Raw genomic sequence first — 19,075 nt, 5'->3', positions numbered from 1 at the left:
CCATGAAATCTAGTAGTCCTCATTTCTTGGCCATTCATCTTTCAGGATGACCTTTGAATAAGAGCCAATGGTTAAGAGAGGAAAGGTAAGTCTATTTTAGATTAATAATAAAGATGGCATTTGTTAAGTGTTTTCTATGTGTCAAGCACTATTCTAAGTGCTGGGGTAGATACAAGGTTCTCAGGTTGGACACAGTCCCTATCCCATGTGGGGCTAAAGGTCTCAATACCCATTTTACATATGATGTAACTGAGGCACAGAGAAGTGAAATGACTTGCCCAAGGTCACAAAGCAGATGAGTGGCAGAGGCAGAATTAGAACCCAGGTCCTTCTGTCTTCCACGCCCATGCTCTGTCCACTACATGTGAAAGGCTATTCTATGGAGTGATTACTTAAAACTAATTGACTAGGGGAAAGAATAAAAGAAAATTTCAAGTTAAGTGTATGCATACACACTCTTGGAGAGGTATATACAAACATTCTTAAAAGCACAAACACATAGATTCTACAGTAACCATATGCTCTTCCATATTAAATCAATAAATTGATTAACAGAATTTATTGAGGGCATTCTCTGTGCCATACATACCCACAAAATTTTTGACCCTATCAATATAAAGGGATCTGTAAATTGCTAAGCACAATTAACTCATGCTAAGAAATTCAACAAGATCCTTAGGCTACTGCTTGTTGGAATGCTTGACAGAATCACAGTTATAGGAAATTTGTCTAAACTTTTTCCTATCATTGTCATAGTGAAGCAAGGCTGTGCAGTTGTTCTGTTAGGTTTGAGAAAACAATGAATGAGCTGCATGCTGGAGTCAAAATATCTTTCTGGGCTACTGGGAAACTCCTCCATCCCCCTAGTGGACTGGTATTCAGAGGACATGGGTTCTAATCAATAGATTAGATTGATCAATGCTATCAATGCTAGCTATCAATGCTAGCATTTAGATCAATGCTAATAGAAGCAGCATGGCTCAGTGGAAAGAGCTTGGGCTTTGGAGTCAGGGCTCATGAGTTCAAATCCCAGCTCTGCCACTTGTCGGCTGTGTGACTGTGGGCAAGTCACTTAACTTCTCTGTGCCTCAGTTCCCTCATCTGTAAAGTGGGGATTAAGACTGTGAGCCCCACGTGGGACAACCTGATTCCCCTATGTCTACCCCAGCGCTTAGAACAGTGCTCGGCACATAGTAAGCGCTTAACAAATACCAACATTATTATTATTATTATTAATCCAGTCTCCACCACTTGACTTCTGTGTGACCTTGGGCAAGTCACTTTACTTTTTTGTGCCTCAGTTACCTTATCAGTAAAATGGGGATTAAGACTGTGAGCCCCGAATGGGACCATCTGATTACCTTATATCTACCCCAGTGCTTGGAATAGTGCTTGGTACATAGTAAATGCTTAACAAATACCATGATAATAATAAGCTACAAAAAACTGGTATTAATGTGCACTTAGTCTCTGCAGAGCTCTGTACTAAACACTTGGAAGAGTTGGTAGTCATATTCCCTGCCCACAAGGAGCTTTTATTCTTTGAGATTGGGTTTATTGGATCAACTATGTCCAGAGATATGACTGTGCTTGGGGAAAACACTCCCAAGAAGACATGCATTTAAGAATAAATTTATTCAAAAAATCAGAACATGAACTGGCAGTAAAATTCAATGAAAATGGAAGTGTTGCACCATCCTAAATCCTTGAAGTAATAATAATAATAATGATGGCATTAGTTAAGCGCTTACTATGTGCCAAGCACTGTTCTAAGTGTTGGGTTTTTTACAAGGTAATCCGATTGTCCCACATGGGTCTCACACTCTTAATCCCCATTTTACAGATGAAGTAACTGAGGCACAGAGAAGTTAAGTGACTTGCCTAAAGTCACACAGCTGACAAGTGGCAGAGCCAGGATTAGAACCCATAACCTCTGAATACCAAGCCCGTTCTCTTTCCATTGAGCCATGCTGCTTCTCACACACGTGCGCGCAAACACACACACACATTCCTCTTCTGCCTCTCTAAACAGGTTTGTATTGTTTATACAGGTCATTCCACGGGCACTAAATTCTGCTGTCAAAGCAACACTGTCCAAAGTTGGATGGGTAGACAAAAAAGTAGAACACAGATATACAGAGGCCAATATGATTTTCAGCAGACTACGTGACAAAGTGTGGTGATAATGAGACACCATGTTTCATAGCAAATTGAATTGCCACAGAGCTGTTTTGTTTTCTAAACTTCTAAATGGTTGTGAGGCATTAACTTGGACCTACTACACAGAAAGACATCTTCATCTCCTGTAACAGTTTGATGAGCATAATCTGACATGTCTGGATTGTCCATGGAGGTCCTGGAATCCAGTCAGCTCATCAGCACTAAACAATGCTCAGAGACACACACTTTCCTGATTGATGCATTTTCATTAAGGGATCATTGCTTTATAAATTGGTCAATCTGGATTGAGGCACGTGGGGAATAAGCAGCCCAGAAGTGTCTGCATGTCCTCGAGCTTTGCATAGAAGCTAGGTCCTGTGGGACCTGTTATGGCTGCCCCTAAATTATCTCCACATTGAAATAGGTGATATCATAATAGGTGCTACTGCTGGCTGAGTCCTTAACTGGATCCTGAACCTGGTTTTGGTTCATCAATTATTGCTTTAAAATTCACTCCAACTTTGTTGCCACCTTGTTTACCATTAGCCCACCTATGGGAGAGTGATTAATATAAATAGGTATTAATCACCACTCTAACCTCCTACCTATTCATCTTTATTTCCCAGGGAAAAAGGTTGATTAAAAAATTTTTTGGAATGTAATAGGTCATTAAGCACTCAGTGTACAGATTTGGTGAAAGAAGATATTAAGAGGGAGTCTGGGGAGTTAGACGAGATGGAGAGTAAAGTCAAAAATCTACTACTGTACTTCGGCCACTTCACAGTTCTTTAATTGGCTGCTGGACTATGGGTGAAGACCCCAGGGTAGCTCTTTGCTAGTCACTTTTACAATTTTAACAAAGTTTTTATTTTACTAAAATTAATAATCATTTTTCAAATTCTGAGATAGTATTTTTATCCTTTCATTCTCTTGTATGTCCCATCTCTTTTCCTTTCTTTACATTATGTTTTATTGTTCATTTCACTAGAATATTCCAATCCTCTGAGTCTATCATCATTATTTTAATTCTCTGCATTTTCAATTTTAGGGGGCTTTGAAATACAAGCATATGTTTTTGCTTATGGATCACAAAGTAAAGTAGTTAATATATTTTAAATCTTCATAAAGACTTCAGAAATACCAGTTTTCCTGAAAGACTTTATGAATGAATAATTGCAAATGCTTCTGTATTTATCTTTATAGTGTAATTTCTATGATTAATGCTTAGATCAGTGTTTAAAGTTTTCTCCAGATTTCTTTCACTAAAAACTTGCATTTATAAAACAGCAGAGAAACACTACCTATCATTATACATTTTCTTTTTCTTCAAGATTGTGGATTATTGCTGAAACAATACTTACCTATAGCCTCAAGATTGTAAAGTCATTAAGCGCAGGTTACTTGCTTACCAACCCTGGTTTTTTATGATTTGTTAAGTGCTTAGTATACTTCAGGCAATGTACTAAGACCTGAGATAGATACAAGATAATCAGGTTAGACAGTCCATGGCCCACTTAAGGCTCACAGTTTTAATCCTCATTTTACAGATGAGGTGACAGAGGCTCAGAGAAGTTAAGTGACTTGTCACAAAGTCACACAGTAAAATGGCAGAGTCGTGATTAGAGCTCAGGTTCTTCAGACTTCCAGGCCTGTACTCTATTCACTAGGACTTGCTGCTACTCATGAAGAATCAACTCTATTATATATTGGATAATACAATAACCCTATTGGAGTCACCCAAGTCATTAATACAGTCCTCTGCTCACATCAAACACTTACTAAGTACCATTGATTGATATCTTTAGGGTGTGAAGTAGGAATTTTGAAGCACCAACTTTCCAGGCAGATGGGGTTAATAAATATATTTACTTTTTTCTCTTGTATCAATCTCTTCAACTGTCTAGATAGCCGAACCACTTTTGCTGTCATAACTTCTCTCTAAAAATAGTTCATTTGCCTATTGTAACTGACTATAATTTATTTTTTATTACGCTCCACTGAGCGATACATTTCATCACCAAACTATTCTAAATATCCAAACATCAGATCATTATAGTAGTTGCCATGTGCATGATTTTCTTTTTTACAAATGTGTTTTTAAAACATTCCTTCTACTAAAAATGAGAATCCAAGGATACGTTCAAATCATATCTATGTCATCATTTAAAAATAATATTTAACTTGATACTCCAGAATAACCTTTCAGGCAATGTAGAGGGAAATGGAGTTCATTCCCTCCATCCTCATCCTTAGTTTCTAGGTTTCAAGAGAGAATCACTGGCTACAGAACAGGGCTCTGAATTTCTGCCCTGTTGATTCTGTTGGCCCTCAGGAGAGAAAATGTTGTAAGCAGCAGCTGACACACTATTAGCAATTTCTCTGACAGCTTGTACCTGTCACTTCTCCTCTGGCAAACTTTCAGTATTGTGAATCTCAGGTAAGCCTCTAGTGCATAAACACCATGCGATAATAATAATAATGATAATGATTGCAGTGTTTGTAAAGAGTTTACTATGTACCAAGCACTGGGATAATTCAGTGCAATCATATCACACACAGTCCGTGTTCCACATGGGACTTACACTCTATGGTGAAGAGAGAAAAGGTTAGTTAGTCCTCCTTTCACAGATGAGAAAACTGAGGCATGGAGAAATTAAGTGACTTGCTCAAGGTCACATAGCAGGCAAAGTGGATGAGGCAATATTAGATCCTAGGTCATTGGACTCCCACTCTGTGCTATGACGGAATTCCTTTACGTAGACATCACATTGACCAAAGATAGTCTCAGTGAGCATCAAGGTCATAGAGAAGCAAGTCAAGAAGGCCAGCATAGCATGGGGTAGAACTGCAGAACAGAGTGGATCTGCAGCATGGTATCAGGTTCTGCACCAAATTGAAGATTTATAGATCTGTAGTGTGTCCAACCCTCTCTACCATGGTGTGTTATGCATCACACATATATGCCACACGTGTCTCCTCGAGCAGTTTCATCAGTGTTATTTCAAGGCCATACTCAATATCAGATGGCAAGATAAGATCACAAACAACGAAATTCTGTAACATAGTAATCTCCTAGCATCAAATCTATGGTCACATTACCCTGGATACTCTGAGCGGGACATATGGAAAGAATTAGTGGCAGTAGGAATCGCAAACAACTTTTTGCTATGTGGAGTGCTGAAATTGGGAAACCAAAAGCGAGTAAACATTTTAAAGACACTTGCTGAATCCCAGGTGAAAAAGAGAGTCAATTGAGGAGACTGGTCAGAGAAGAGCAATGTTATTAATAATGATGGCATTTATTAGGCGCTTACTATGTGTCAAGCACTGTTCTAAGTGCTGGGGTAGACGCCACTTAAGCAGGTTGGACACAGTCCCTCTATCACATATGGCTCATAATCTTAATTCCCATTTTACAGTTGAAGGTAACTGAGCCCCAGAGAAGTGAAGTGGCTTAACATGGCAGACAAGTGGCAGAGCTGGGATTAGAACCCATGGCCTTCGGACTCCCAAGGCCCATGCTCTTTCCACTATGCCATCTTTGAGCAAAACAAATATTTAATATCACAAAGCAACAAGGAACAGCTATATTGTGTCTTAATGACAACTCAGACTGTGTGTCCTGTATTGGCCTTCCCAGCCATGCATGTCCTCGGAAGGTGAATTTCAGAGTTGGAAATGTCTTCTTGAATATGATGACCAAATACATACATACATATATATGTATGTTTATGCCATGACATATCCATTGCCATAAAGAAGGGGTTATGAATTCTCCCACTTTCTCACATAAATCTATGAAACAACTTCACAGCCCACTCTCGCTTTATAACATAGTGAATTGCTGCATGAATAGCACTTATCAGTCATACAGCAGACTACAAAAAGAAAAATCAAAATGATGAATTTTTCACAGTGCATGTTATCTGCACTGAACAAAAGGATCAGTATGGCCTAGTAACAATAGCATGGGCTTGGGAGTCAGAGGACATGGGTTCTAATCTCGGCTGCTCCACTTACCTTCTGTGTGACCTTGAGCAAGTCACTTCACTTCTCTGGGCCTCATTTCCCTCATCTGAAAAATGGGGATTAAGACTGTGAACCCCACATGGAACAACTTTCATTCATTTATTCATTCATGGGAGGACGTGGCCCAGGGGTCGACAGCGGAATAGGTGAGAACGGGGGATGGTGAGGAGGTGGGCTGCAGAGGAGCGGAGAGTGCGGGGTGGGCAGTAGAAAGAGTCTTATCTCTCTGGCCAGTCATTCTCGGTCTCCTTCGCAGGCGCCTCCTCCCCCTCCTATCCTTTAACTGTTGGAGTTCCTCAAGGGTCATTCCTTGGCCCTCTTCTGTTCTCCATTTACACTCACTCCCTTCGTGAATTCATTCGCTCTCACGGCTTCGACTACCATCTCTACACAGTTGACACAGAGATCTACATCTCTGCCCCTGTTCTCTCCCCTCCCTTCAGGCTCGCATCACCTCCTGCCTCCAGGATGTCTCCACCTGGATGTCGGCCCGCCACCTAAAACTCAACATGAGCAAGACTGAGCTCCTCATCTTCCCTCCCAAGCCCGGTCCTCTCCCAGACTCCCCTATCACCGTGGATGGTACGACCATCCTTCCCGTCTCTCAGGCCCGCAACCTCGGTGTCATCTTTGACTCGTCTCTCTTGTTCACCCCACACATCCGATCCGTTACCAAGACCTGCTGTTCTCATCTTTATAATATCGCCAAGATCTGCCCTTTACTCTCCAACCAAATGGCTACCTTACTGCTTCAGGCTCTCGTAATATCCCAGCTAGAGTACTGTGTCAGCCTTCTCTCTGATCTCCCTTCCTCCTCTCTCACCCCGCTCCAGTCTATTCTTCACTCCACTGCCCAGCTCATCTTCCTGCAGAAACGCTCTGGGCCTGTCACTCCCCTTCTTAAAAACCTCCAGTGGCTGCCTATCAACCTCCGCCCAAAACAAAAACTCCTCACTCTAGGCTTCAAGGATCTCCATCACCTTGCCCCTTCCTACCTCTCCTCCCTTCTCTCTTTCCACTGCCCACCCCCCACGCTCTGCTCCTCTGCCGCCCACCTCCTCACCGTCCCTCGGTCTCGCCTATCCCGCCGTCGATCCCTGGGCCATGTCCTCCCGCGGTCCCAGAATGCCCTCCCTCCTCACCTCCGACAATGTAATTCTCTTCCTTTCTTCAAACCCCTACTTAAAGCTCACCTCCTCCAAGAGGCCTTCCCAGACTGAGCTCCCCCTTTTTTCTCTCTGCTCCCTCTACCCCCCCTTCACCTCTCCACAACTAAACCCCCTTCTCCCCCCTTTCCCTCTCCTCTTCCCCTCTCCTGTCCCACCCCTCAGCACTGTACTTGTCCGCTCAACTATATACATCTTCATCACACTATTTATTTTGTTTAATGAGATGTACATCACCCTGATTCTATTTATTTGCAATTGTTTTATTGACATTGTTCTTGTCTGCCTGTCTCCCCCGATTAGACTGTAAGCCCGTCAAAGGGCAGGGACTGTCTCCATCTGTTGCTGATTTGGACATTTCAAGCTCTTAGTACAGTGCTCTGCACATAGTAAGCGCTCAATAAATACTATTGAATGAATGAATGAATGAATGAGAGAAGGAAGGAGAGGTAGTAGGGGGCAAGGTGATGGAGAGCTTTGAAACCTAGTACTTTGGAACTGCCCCAGTGCTTAGAACAGTGCTAGGCACATAGTAAGTGCTTAACAAATACCATTATTATTATTATTATTATTTAATACTTTGTTCTTGTAGTCAGTGCTGGATTCATACAGCTAATAACAAGGCTGAAGCTAAAGGCCTTGGGCACAAAATGCTGCCTCCTCCACTTCTCCAAAGCTATGCACTCCCCAACATTGTCAAGATGGGAGCTTCTTGGAGACAATGAAGAGTCACTTGTAATTTAACACCTGTAATTTATGACTTTGTTGTCATCCAAATTCTCACTTTTAAATGGTTCATACACATCTGCTGTACCAGTAACTGAGGGCTTCACTGGGAAAGTTAGAAGTGACTTATCTGGATTAATGTCTTATTTCCATTTTATTTTTCTCCTCCTGCCTCTAGCCACCAGCCATACTAACTAATCATTTAAGTATCATACCTTCTGTAGGACTTGTGTACATATTGTATGCCGTCTATTACTTCCTCCTACCTATAATTTATTTTAGTGTCTGGTTTCCCTGCTAGATTGCAAGCTCCTTGAGAGCAGGGATCACATATTCTACTTTATATTGTACTTCCAAAAGCACTTTATATCAGGCTCTGCATAAAGCAGGAGCTTAAAAAATTTATTGATTTATTGATTAATTGATGAGTAAGCAGCATATATCTATGAAAAGAGATACATACTGAATGAATTAAATGGAGAGCTGGATTTCTGCAAATTCTAGGAGAAAATGGATATTTAAGGAAAAGGTAAGCCTGATAATCAGAGAAGCTGTAGAGATAGTTCTACTCCTTCAAGTTAAGGTACAATATGTCATGTTCTATTTGTATCTGTGGAATGCAGTAGTTCTAGATTTTATTGAGCTATGTCTTACTGCAGTGCACTCACCCAAGTATTTAATGCAGATTAGCCATAAAAACAAATGATAAAATTTGTGCTTACAAAGAACCTGTTTCTTGTGTTGCACTATATGTTCATATGTATGTGTAAGTGTGTATATGCATTTGTTAACCAAATTGTAAATTTTTGAAAAATGTGCTGTTTTCTTCCTCTTTTTTCCTTTTTAAAGCACTTTGAATAACTGCCAAGACAAAAGGGTATTTGCTGATTTTGCAAATTCAGCCAAGCAGTTTAGAAATAAAATGACTCAGCCAGGTTTCTAAACATTTCAGTTTGATAGAAGGATTGAGAGACTACTTTTCAGGCACTCGTAATTGGGTTATTGTTTGTTTTAAATACGGTAGATTCCCAATAAAAGCAACAGCAAAAACATGGGCAGAAAGAGCTTAATTGCTGAGTTTATTTAGTGGAAAGCCACATTGTGGCATCAATAAATTAGTTGCTTTTCAGGTTTTATTTCACCAGTGTTTTGTTCTTTTAGTCTTAGCAATTACCAAATGTTGACTATATACAAATGTTGCAATTTAAATCTTGAATTTTCCATTTTCTTTTGAGGGGAAAAAAAATCCCTGAGGAAATTAAAGTGACAAATACCATCTATGCCACTATTTATTTACCAAAGAAAGGAACACACCTTCTGTTGCATTCTAAAATCTAGCAATCATTTCCAATGAAGGAAGTGATTAAAAAACTTGAAAGCTAATAATTATTTCAACTTCTAATCCTTTAATTAACCAGCTACTGAGAAAGGAAAATCTCACATATTTCCCTTGTTTTCCAAGGTTTTTCAGAGAAAATTTGATCATTAGATCTGTGCACAGAAAAGATGAGGCAACCCTCCATGTAACAAGCAGTGCTTCTGTTCCCTGTATAATTTAAGTGTAATCACTGAACCTTCCCCTGAATTGTGTGGAAGTTGGGAGCAAAGTGCTTTAGTCTTAATTGTAGTAGGGGGTTTTAGCAATAAAACTTTATAGTATAGAGTCACTCCTTTCTTGAATGAACTAGTTTCAATATGTTCAACCTTTAAATTAGCTATCCTCATTCTATTTCAACAACATCTAGTTAATTTCCTGAGTCAAGTCCAATAGAGTTGGTTGGGTTTTTAGTTTGTTTTTCTATATGACTGGCTGGGTAATGGATGGAAAAGAAATGTTAGATGTTTCAGTGGAACTAATATGATCAATCAGAATAGTAGCCAAAATGCAGACTGAATCCAATGACCAAGGATACCGTGAACCTAAACATGAATGTCTTTTTTTATCATCATCTATCTTGTTAAAACCAAAGTATAGGGTCTAGGAGAAAGTTTATGTTACATTCAGCTAGATGACTGCTGATTGGCAGGTAGTGCAGTTATGTTGCCGCCGTCTGGGCCCTAATTGTATCTCTACCGTGAACCTAAACATGAATGTCTTTTTTCATCATCATCTATCTTGTTAAAACCAAAGTATAGGGTGCAGGAGAAAGTTTATGTTACATTCAGCTAGATGACTGCTGAGTGGCAGCTATTGCAGTTATGTTGCCGCCGTCTGGGCCCTAATTGTATCTCTCTAGTGTCTTGGTTGTGTCAACCCAAAGCTACCCTTAGCACGTATCAATCAGTCAGTCATATTTATTAAATGCTTACTGCGAAAAAGAGCACTGTATTAAGTGCCTGGGAAACTACAATATAATAGAGTTTTGGTAGACATGTTCCCTGCCCACAATGGACTTACAGTCTAGAAAACACATGTATATATTGATTTATGCACACTATTAATTGAGCCATTATAATTATCAATTATGCATTTATTCTCATTCTGTCTCCTATATCTTTGAAATATTTCCTGTATCATCCAATTCCTCAATAGCCAGGACCCCAACTGAGTCTTTTCAGTGCTGTCATTAATTCAGTCATATTTATTGAGTGCTTTTTGTGTGCAGAGCACTGTACTCCATTCAGAAGCGATGTCGATGGTCTTTCAGGACTGGTTTGGGTCAGATCTACTGATTAGTTCTTGACCCCTGGTTATGCCACTACAATAGAGATATCCATTGATGGTGTGAACACATCTGGATTTACTGCCTGATTCCACCTGCCAGACCCCTGTTTCCTGGTAGAATGCCCCAAAGGACAGAGAAGAACTTGTCCCACATCTGGAATCATTTTTTTATTATCAGCAATTATGTGAACACTGCATGAACACGTGTGAACACTGGAACAATGAAGCAATGTTGATCACTTCCCTTCCTGCATACACAGCCTACTATCATGCTATGTAAAAATGATCACTTTGCCACTGAGTCAATGTGCATGTTCATTCACCATGGTGAGTCCATGGAACAAACCCATCTACATCCATTAAGGGTCATCATCAATTTCCTTTATTGTTTCTTGGTTATTTACGATCAACTGCATTGTCAATATCTTAAAAAAAATAATAATAATAATAACGATGGCATTTGTTAAGCACTTACTATGTGGCAGGCACTTTCCTAACTGCTGGGGTGGAAACAAGCAAATCGAGTTGGACACAGTCTCTGTCCCATGTGGGGCTCACAGTCTCAATCCCCATTTTACAAATGAGGTCACTGAGGCCCAGAAAAGTGAAGTGACTTGTCCAAGGTCACACAGCAGACAAGTGGTGGAGTGGGAATTAGAGCCCATGACCTTATGACTCCTAGGTCCATGCTCTATCCATTATACAATGCTGCTTCCCCAGCATTATCTTGGAAAAAAATCAATCATATTTATTGAGTGCTTACCAGGTGCAGAGAGCACTATACTAAGTACTTGGGAGAGTACAATATAACAGAGTTGAAACACAGGTTAAGCTGATCTTTCTGTATATGGAGAACCTCTGCTCAACTAACAACATCACTCTGACCTTAACTCTAGCCATTCTTCCTGTAACACTAGCCTGTAACCTTGGCTATGTAACCTTGACTCCTCTCTCTTTCAACCCATATATTAAATCCATCACTAAATCCTAATGGTCCCACCTTCACAACATAGCTAAAATTTGCCCTTTGCTCTCCATCCAGACTGCTACCATGTTAATACAAACACTCATCCTATCTCATCTGGATAACTGCATCTGCCTCCTTGCTGACCTCACAGCCTTCTGTCTTTCCCCTTCCAGTCCATACTTCACTCGGCTGCCTGGATCAATTTTCTACGAAACATTCAAGACATGTCATCCTGCTCTTCAAAAAAAGGCCAGTGGTTGCCTCCACATCAAACAAAAACTCGTCACCATTGGCTTTAAAGCAGTCCACCACCTTGCCCCCTCCTACCTCACCTAACTCCTCTCCTTCTACAACCCAGCCTGCACGCTTACCTCTTCTAATGCTAACCTACTCTCTGTGCCTGATCTTGTCCCCTAGCTCATGTCCAGCCTCTGGCCTGGAACCCACTCCCTCCTCAAATTCAAATCTGACAATTACTCTTCTTCCCATCAAAGCCTTATTGAAGATATGTCTCCTGCGAGAGGTCTTCCCAGACAAAGCCACACCTTTCCTCATCTACCACTCCTTTCTGCATTGCCCTGACTTACTCCCTTGACTCTTCCCTCCTCCCAGGCCCACAGTACTTATGTACATATCCGCAATTTATGTATTTGCATTGATGTCTGTTTCTTCCCATCAAGACTGTAAACTAGTTGTAGGCAGGAAATTTGTCTGTTTGTTGTTGTATTGTACTCTCCCAAGTGCTTAGTACAGTGCTCTGCACACAGTAAGTCAATGAATAGGTACTGACACCCAGAGATGGGAAAAAAAATCCAACCATTTATGCTTGCTATCATATTACGTAAGTGCAATGTAGCATAATGGCATCGTATAGAAGACTCTTTGAAAACCCAAACCTAGAGCACTTCATTACTGATACCTCTGACCCCTTTCCCACTAGGTTATTCCTTCCCTTATCCCTCTTCACACAGGCATCGCTGTGAATAATAATAATGATGGTATTTGTTAAGTGATTACTATGTTCCAAGCACTGTTCTAAGTGCTGTGGTAGATGCAAGGTTATCAGGTTGTCCCACATGAGGCTCATAGTCTTAATCCCCATTTTACAGATGAGGTAACTGAGGCACAGAGAAGTTAAGTGATTTGCCCAAAGTTACACAGCTGACAAGTGGTGGAGCCGGGAATCTCATCCAGAGAAGGTAGACCCTTTGAACACTTTGACTGCTGCTAAATAATAATTATGGTATTTGTTAAGTGCTTACTATGTACCAAGCACTGTTCTAAGTGCTGGGGTAGATACGGGGTCATCAGATTGTCCCACGTGGGGCTCACATTTTTTAATCCCCATTTTTACAGAAGAGGGAACTGAGGCATAGAGAAGTTAAGTGACTTGTCCAAGGTCACACAGTGGACAAGTGGCCACCAATCCCATACTAATGCTTCCATATTCTGGGAAATTGGGCCTGTTTCTTCACCACATCCTCGACCCCCCGACATTATTCCTGCGCTTCTGCTATCAACATACTGAGATGCCAACCCTGCTAATGGGCTCTGAGGATACTGCTTCACTCATACACCACCTGAAGGTAGCCCTGGTTCAAATTCCTGTCAACTTCCAACTACACTTTTACATTAGTCTCTCTTCTTTTTTTAATGGTATTTGTTAAGTGCTTACTATGTGCCAGGCACTGTTCCATGTGCTGGGGTAGATACAAGGTAATTGGTTGGACACAGTTCCTGTGCCACATGAGACTCAGAGTCTTAATCCCCATTTTACAGGTGAAGCAACTGAGCACAGAGAAGTGAAGTGACTTCCCAAGGCCATACAGCAGACAAGTGGTGGAGCTGGAACTAGTATCCAGGTCCTTCAGACTCTCGGACCATGCTCCATCCACTAGGCCATGCTGCTTCCCAATCTCTCACTGATATCCCACTTCCAAGCTCTCTGCTCTTCATGCTATACTACATCCTGCTGCCTACAATTTCTTGAACAGTACATTAAGCACTATACATTAGCATTGGTAGATATTTCAAACTAATGTAAGCTCTCAAGCAGCATGGTCAAGTGGAAAATCATGGCCTGGGGAATCATAGGAACTGGATTTGATTCCAACTCTATCATTTGTCTGATATGTGATATTAGCAAGTCATTTAACTTCTTGTTGCCTAGGTTTCCTCACCTGAAAACGGGGTATTAAACTGTCATTTCTTCCTTCCTCTAAGACTGTGAGCGCCATGTGGGATACAGAATATATGACCCAATTATCTCATATCTATTCCAACACTATGGGCCAATAGTAATCACTTAACAAATAGTACAGTCATTATTATCATTATGAGTATGACAAGTGTTAATTTATACAGGGGTGAGGATATTACTGATTGAAACTCTTTCATTGAGTAGGTTGTTTTTCCTTTCTCAAAATGTATAAAAATGATCAAGCATATTTTACTCACAATGAAAGTCACATACTTTGTAGAACATATCATTTTAATATATGATATAAACAGTCACTTAAAACATTTTAGCAGTTCACCTGATTTACCTTTGTTGTGATTCCTTTAGTACTTTATTTCTCAGGTTTACAAGACACACACATGCATTATCAGCTGAGATATGGTTCAACATAAAATTCAGGATGATGCAATGGATTTTCCTTTAATATGAATTGCAGAATCTGCATTGAAATATCAAAGTGTCTGAAGTCACTTTACATTTTCTTTATGAAAGACCTAGGAACAGAGTGTGGCATACAGTGATAAGCTAACTCTGGTGAAGCACATCAATCCAGTATGTAAAATCACTGAAGAGTTTAAAGATTTAAGGCAAATAGATGAAATGCAAGCCATCTAGTACTTTACATGTAAAATAATTTCTAGGGCCACTGATTCTAGTTTTCCTCAAACTAGGTCACTAAAAAAGGAACCTTTTTCCTGTTAAACTACATAGCTTCAACAGATTGGCATGTTCTTAAAATAAGTAATGTCATTGTTAGATAAAACTACAAGTATAGTCCCCTATGAATTATACAAATGTGTATTTGATGGATAGAAATACATGATCTCTCCATAGGAAGGGAAAAAAGATAAAAACATTTTATGTAAGTACATGATGAAGCATTAAATAGATGTTTCAAAATTAACTTTAATATATGGAGCTTATACAGATAAGTGTTAAATGATACTCTTTTCTCTTACCTTGTTTCCCTTCTCAGAAACATCCTGTCACCCAAATTTCTCTCCTTGTCACATGAAAACTCCTTATGATTGACTTCTAAAATTTTGCAACAACTCTCTCCTTTTATTTGTCTCCCCTTCACTTTCCTAAGCTCTCACTTTCCTAAGCTCTCACATCTCCCGCTGCTGTGCTTTGTTCCCATTTGCCTGGAGTTCCCTTCTTTCTCAAATCCTCCAGAACACAGCTCTCAGTCAGTCAGCTAGTCAGTCAGTCAGTCAATCATTTTTTTTGCATGCTTACTGTGTGCAGAGTCCTACACTAAGCACTTGGGAGAGTACCATATAACAGTAAAGTACACAGAGTCCCTGCCTACATTGAGCTTACAGTACAGAGGAAGAGACAGACATTAATATGAATAAATTACAGATAGGTACATAAGTGTGTGGGGCTATAAGGGGGGATGAATAAAGGAAGCAAGTCAGGGGGAGATAAAGAAAAGTAAAAGAGGACTTCCTCAGGGAAGGCCTCTGGGAGGAGATGTGCGATGTGCCCTCAGTAAGGCTTTGAAGGGAGGGAGAGTCATCACTGACAGATATGAGGAGGGAGGGCATTCCAGCCCAGAGGCAGGCTGAAGGTGAGCAATGAGTGTCGAAAGAGATGTGATCGTCTATTCTCATATATAAAGCCTTCATGAAATTCCACCTCATTGGGGATGTTTTCCCCTAAGTCTTTTCTTTTCTGGAAGTCATATTTTTCCTATTCACCGTGGCATTTTTGCAACATTCATCATATAAATGTACATAGTAATTTAATTACTCTACTTTTAAGGCACTCATTAATTATTTCACCCCCATTTTTCCATTCTCTTTACTTCTTTTCTGCAAATAATTCTGTGCTTGTTTTACCTATTTTCACTGGAGAGCAGGGGTTGTCTTCTACCTCTAGTTTAGCAGGTCACTGAAGGCCATTTATTAACTGACTGATCAGAAAGCAAGATAGCAGGGTTAAGCAGTTAGGTATGCATGAAATAACACATTTGAAGAGAAAAAATGTCAGTTTTTATATTTAATGAAGCTCAATGATAATGAATCTTAGGGGACAGATTAGTCTGCAGCTGTATTCCTTTGTAATGTAACCTTAGGTCACCTTCTTGCTTTTATGTGGCTCTAATATCTTATTGCTTGCCTTTAGGGAGAAAGGATCAAAGTGATTTGCAACTTTGACAACAGTGAGAATAGATGGCTCTTATGGAGCACAAAATTTTAATTTATGCCAGATACTATTTCTACTGTGCCCTGAACCTCTAGAACTGGCACTTCATAAACCCAGCACCTTTGGCTTCTGAATCCATTACAAACTGAAATTGTTGATTGACATAAACACTTATTTTTTATGTATGGTTTTATTAAGTGCTTACTATCTTCCAGGCACGGTACTGAGCACTGTGGTACATGCAAGCTAATCAGGCTGGTCAAAGTCCAAGTCTCCCTTGGAGTTCACAATCTTCTTCCCCATTTTACAGATGAGGTAACTTAGACACAGAGAATTAAAGTTATTTGTTCATGGTCGCACAGCAGACAAATGGCGGAGAAAGTTAGGACCCAGGTTCTTCTGAATTCCATGCCTGTGCTCTATCCACTAGGCAATGTTGTTTCTCTAGTTTCAATAATTCTTTCAAGGCCTGACCAGGATGCAAAGTCACCCCATTTTCTAGCAAGCTATAGAGACTTTGGCCATCTGTATAAATCCTTCCACCTAGCCCCTACTCCCTCAGCAAATGTTAAAGTGAAAATAATGATTTTCCTTCATCTTCTACATCAATGGCAGGCTTTATAAATAAGTTGCTGAAATTGGGATAAATTAATATCATCTGAAAATTGATTGCTGTAAGTAAATGCTTTGTCACTATAACAGGACAGAAACAGGATAGGGAACACAGGTCAGAGTTTGCAGAGAAAGTAGGGTTTCCCCTAGCCCTCTCCAACCCCCAGATCCTAATTAGAGCAATTCTAAAGAGCAAAATATATCTTTTCACTCTCCAAATGCACAATTTCCATTCTTTGACCAGTTAATCAGACAAAATTAGAATATGCTTTACCTGGGACTTTTGAAGATTTAATTCTTCCAAAATATAATTGGAATAGAACTTTCAAGACTATAGAATTGTTCCAGATCACTGATTGCCATCATTAATGTCTTTTAGCATTTTTCTCCATTTGATCACTTAAGAAATGAGGTGTCTAAGTATAAAATTAACATCAATCAGAGATACTTGGAAGGAATGCAAAGTGTTATTATGACTTTTAACAATGGTTGATTTAAGTGAAGGTCTTTCCTTCACCTCTCGGGATTATTTAAGAAAGGTAGGTGACAGAGGGCCCACCAAAGGTACAGTGGGTACCATGAAGATGATTCAACTTTATGGACAAAGATTCTCCTGCTTGGTGAATTCTTCTAAGATAGACTGTTTTCAATATGGTTTACCAAAATGACTATTCCCTTTCCCCTAAGTCTCATTTGTACACTGCTAGAGAAGAGGAGACTTTCAGCTCCAAGTCCCACTTCCTTTGCCCCCATCACTGCCCCCTGCTCAGAACATCAGTGACTTCATAGTATAAAATTTTCAGATACCATATCTGGCAATTTTTTAAAGTGTAACTGAGTGGATCATATCAAAAGACTAAGCTTCAGCAACATTTTATTGAGCAAAGTTGTTAAACCATTTGCAGCGGAGCTGTGGGACTTCTTCCCAAATTACCTGTCTCTCCTCACTTCCCCATTCAACTCTAATAATAATAATAATAATGTTGGTATTTGTTAAGCGCTTACTATGTGCCGAGCACTGTTCTAAGCGCTGGGGTAGACATAGGGGAATCAGGTTGTCCCACGTGGGGCTCACAGTCTTAATCCCCATTTTACAGATGAGGGAACTGAGGCACGGAGAAGTTAAGTGACTTGCCCACAGTCACACAGCCGACAAGTGGCAGAGCTGGGATTCGAACTCATGAGCCCTGACTCCAAAGCCCGTGCTCTTTCCACTGAGCCACGCTGCTTTGTTCAAAGTGGAGCAACCAATGATGTACTTGGTATTTAAGCACATTAAATTTCTCCCTAGGTGGGAATCTTCAGTTGTGAACTTCTTATTCTCTAAACCTCTGTAGTCTTCCCCTCCTAACTCCAAATGTGTAGCTAGCGTGAATAAACTTCTTAACTTCCCAAGAAGAAGAATTGTTATTGAAAAAATGAAAAAAATACCCCTTAGTTTAGGGGTATTTAACAGTTATCCTATTTCCCTACCTTTTTGCTAAGCAAAGCACTCACATTAGTCCATGGCATCAAACATTTGTTAATCATATCCTAAACTTGGCCCTAACAATTTTAAATCACAGTGTCTTTTAATGTTACCTTAAAAACTTCAATTTTAGAATTTTCTATTGTGATTTGTTTCTTTTGTTGCTAATTAAATCCCAACTTTATCCTTGTCTTTTTTGGAAATTTGGCTTAACCATGATTCATTCAATTATATTTATTGAGCTTATATCGTATGCACAGCACTATTTTTAGACCCTGAACACCTGGGAGAGCACAAAATAACAATAAACAGACATATTCCTTGCCCACAATGAACTTACAATCTAGAATAGGTCCTACACAGACATAGAAATTTGATCCTGAGTGGAGATTGCATGTTTTCTTTCAGTATCACTACTAGCTAATTTTGATTCTTGCTTGTCTACATTCACTCCTTTGTTACCGTTTCATAATACTACTTCTATCTAGATGACTGCCTCGTCCACCTCTCTAGACCTATTGTTTCTTTTACAGTCTTGCATATCCTTCTACATCTAGGACATCGTCAACCATGAACATCCCACCAACATCTTAAGTTCAACATGTTCATCTTCCTTCCTAAATCCTCTCTTCTACCTACCTTTCACATCACTGAAAATAACATCCTTCCCATATCTCAAGCCTGCAACATTGGCATTATCATTGACTCCTCTCTAAATTCTAGTATTCAGTCTGTAACAAAATTCCTTTTGTTCTTCACAACATCTGTAGATTTCAACATTTCCTCTTCATCCAAACTACCACCAGGCTAGTTGAAACATTTGTCATATTTTGACTGCTTCTTATGTTTCTTGCAGGCCTTCACCTGCAGTCTATTATTCCTCTGGTGCATT

This window comes from Ornithorhynchus anatinus, chromosome 10 (assembly GCF_004115215.2).
Source record: "Ornithorhynchus anatinus isolate Pmale09 chromosome 10, mOrnAna1.pri.v4, whole genome shotgun sequence".
NCBI classification, from domain to species: domain Eukaryota; kingdom Metazoa; phylum Chordata; class Mammalia; order Monotremata; family Ornithorhynchidae; genus Ornithorhynchus; species Ornithorhynchus anatinus.
The sequence above is the reverse complement of the archived record's forward strand: the minus strand, read 5'-3'. Positions refer to the sequence as shown.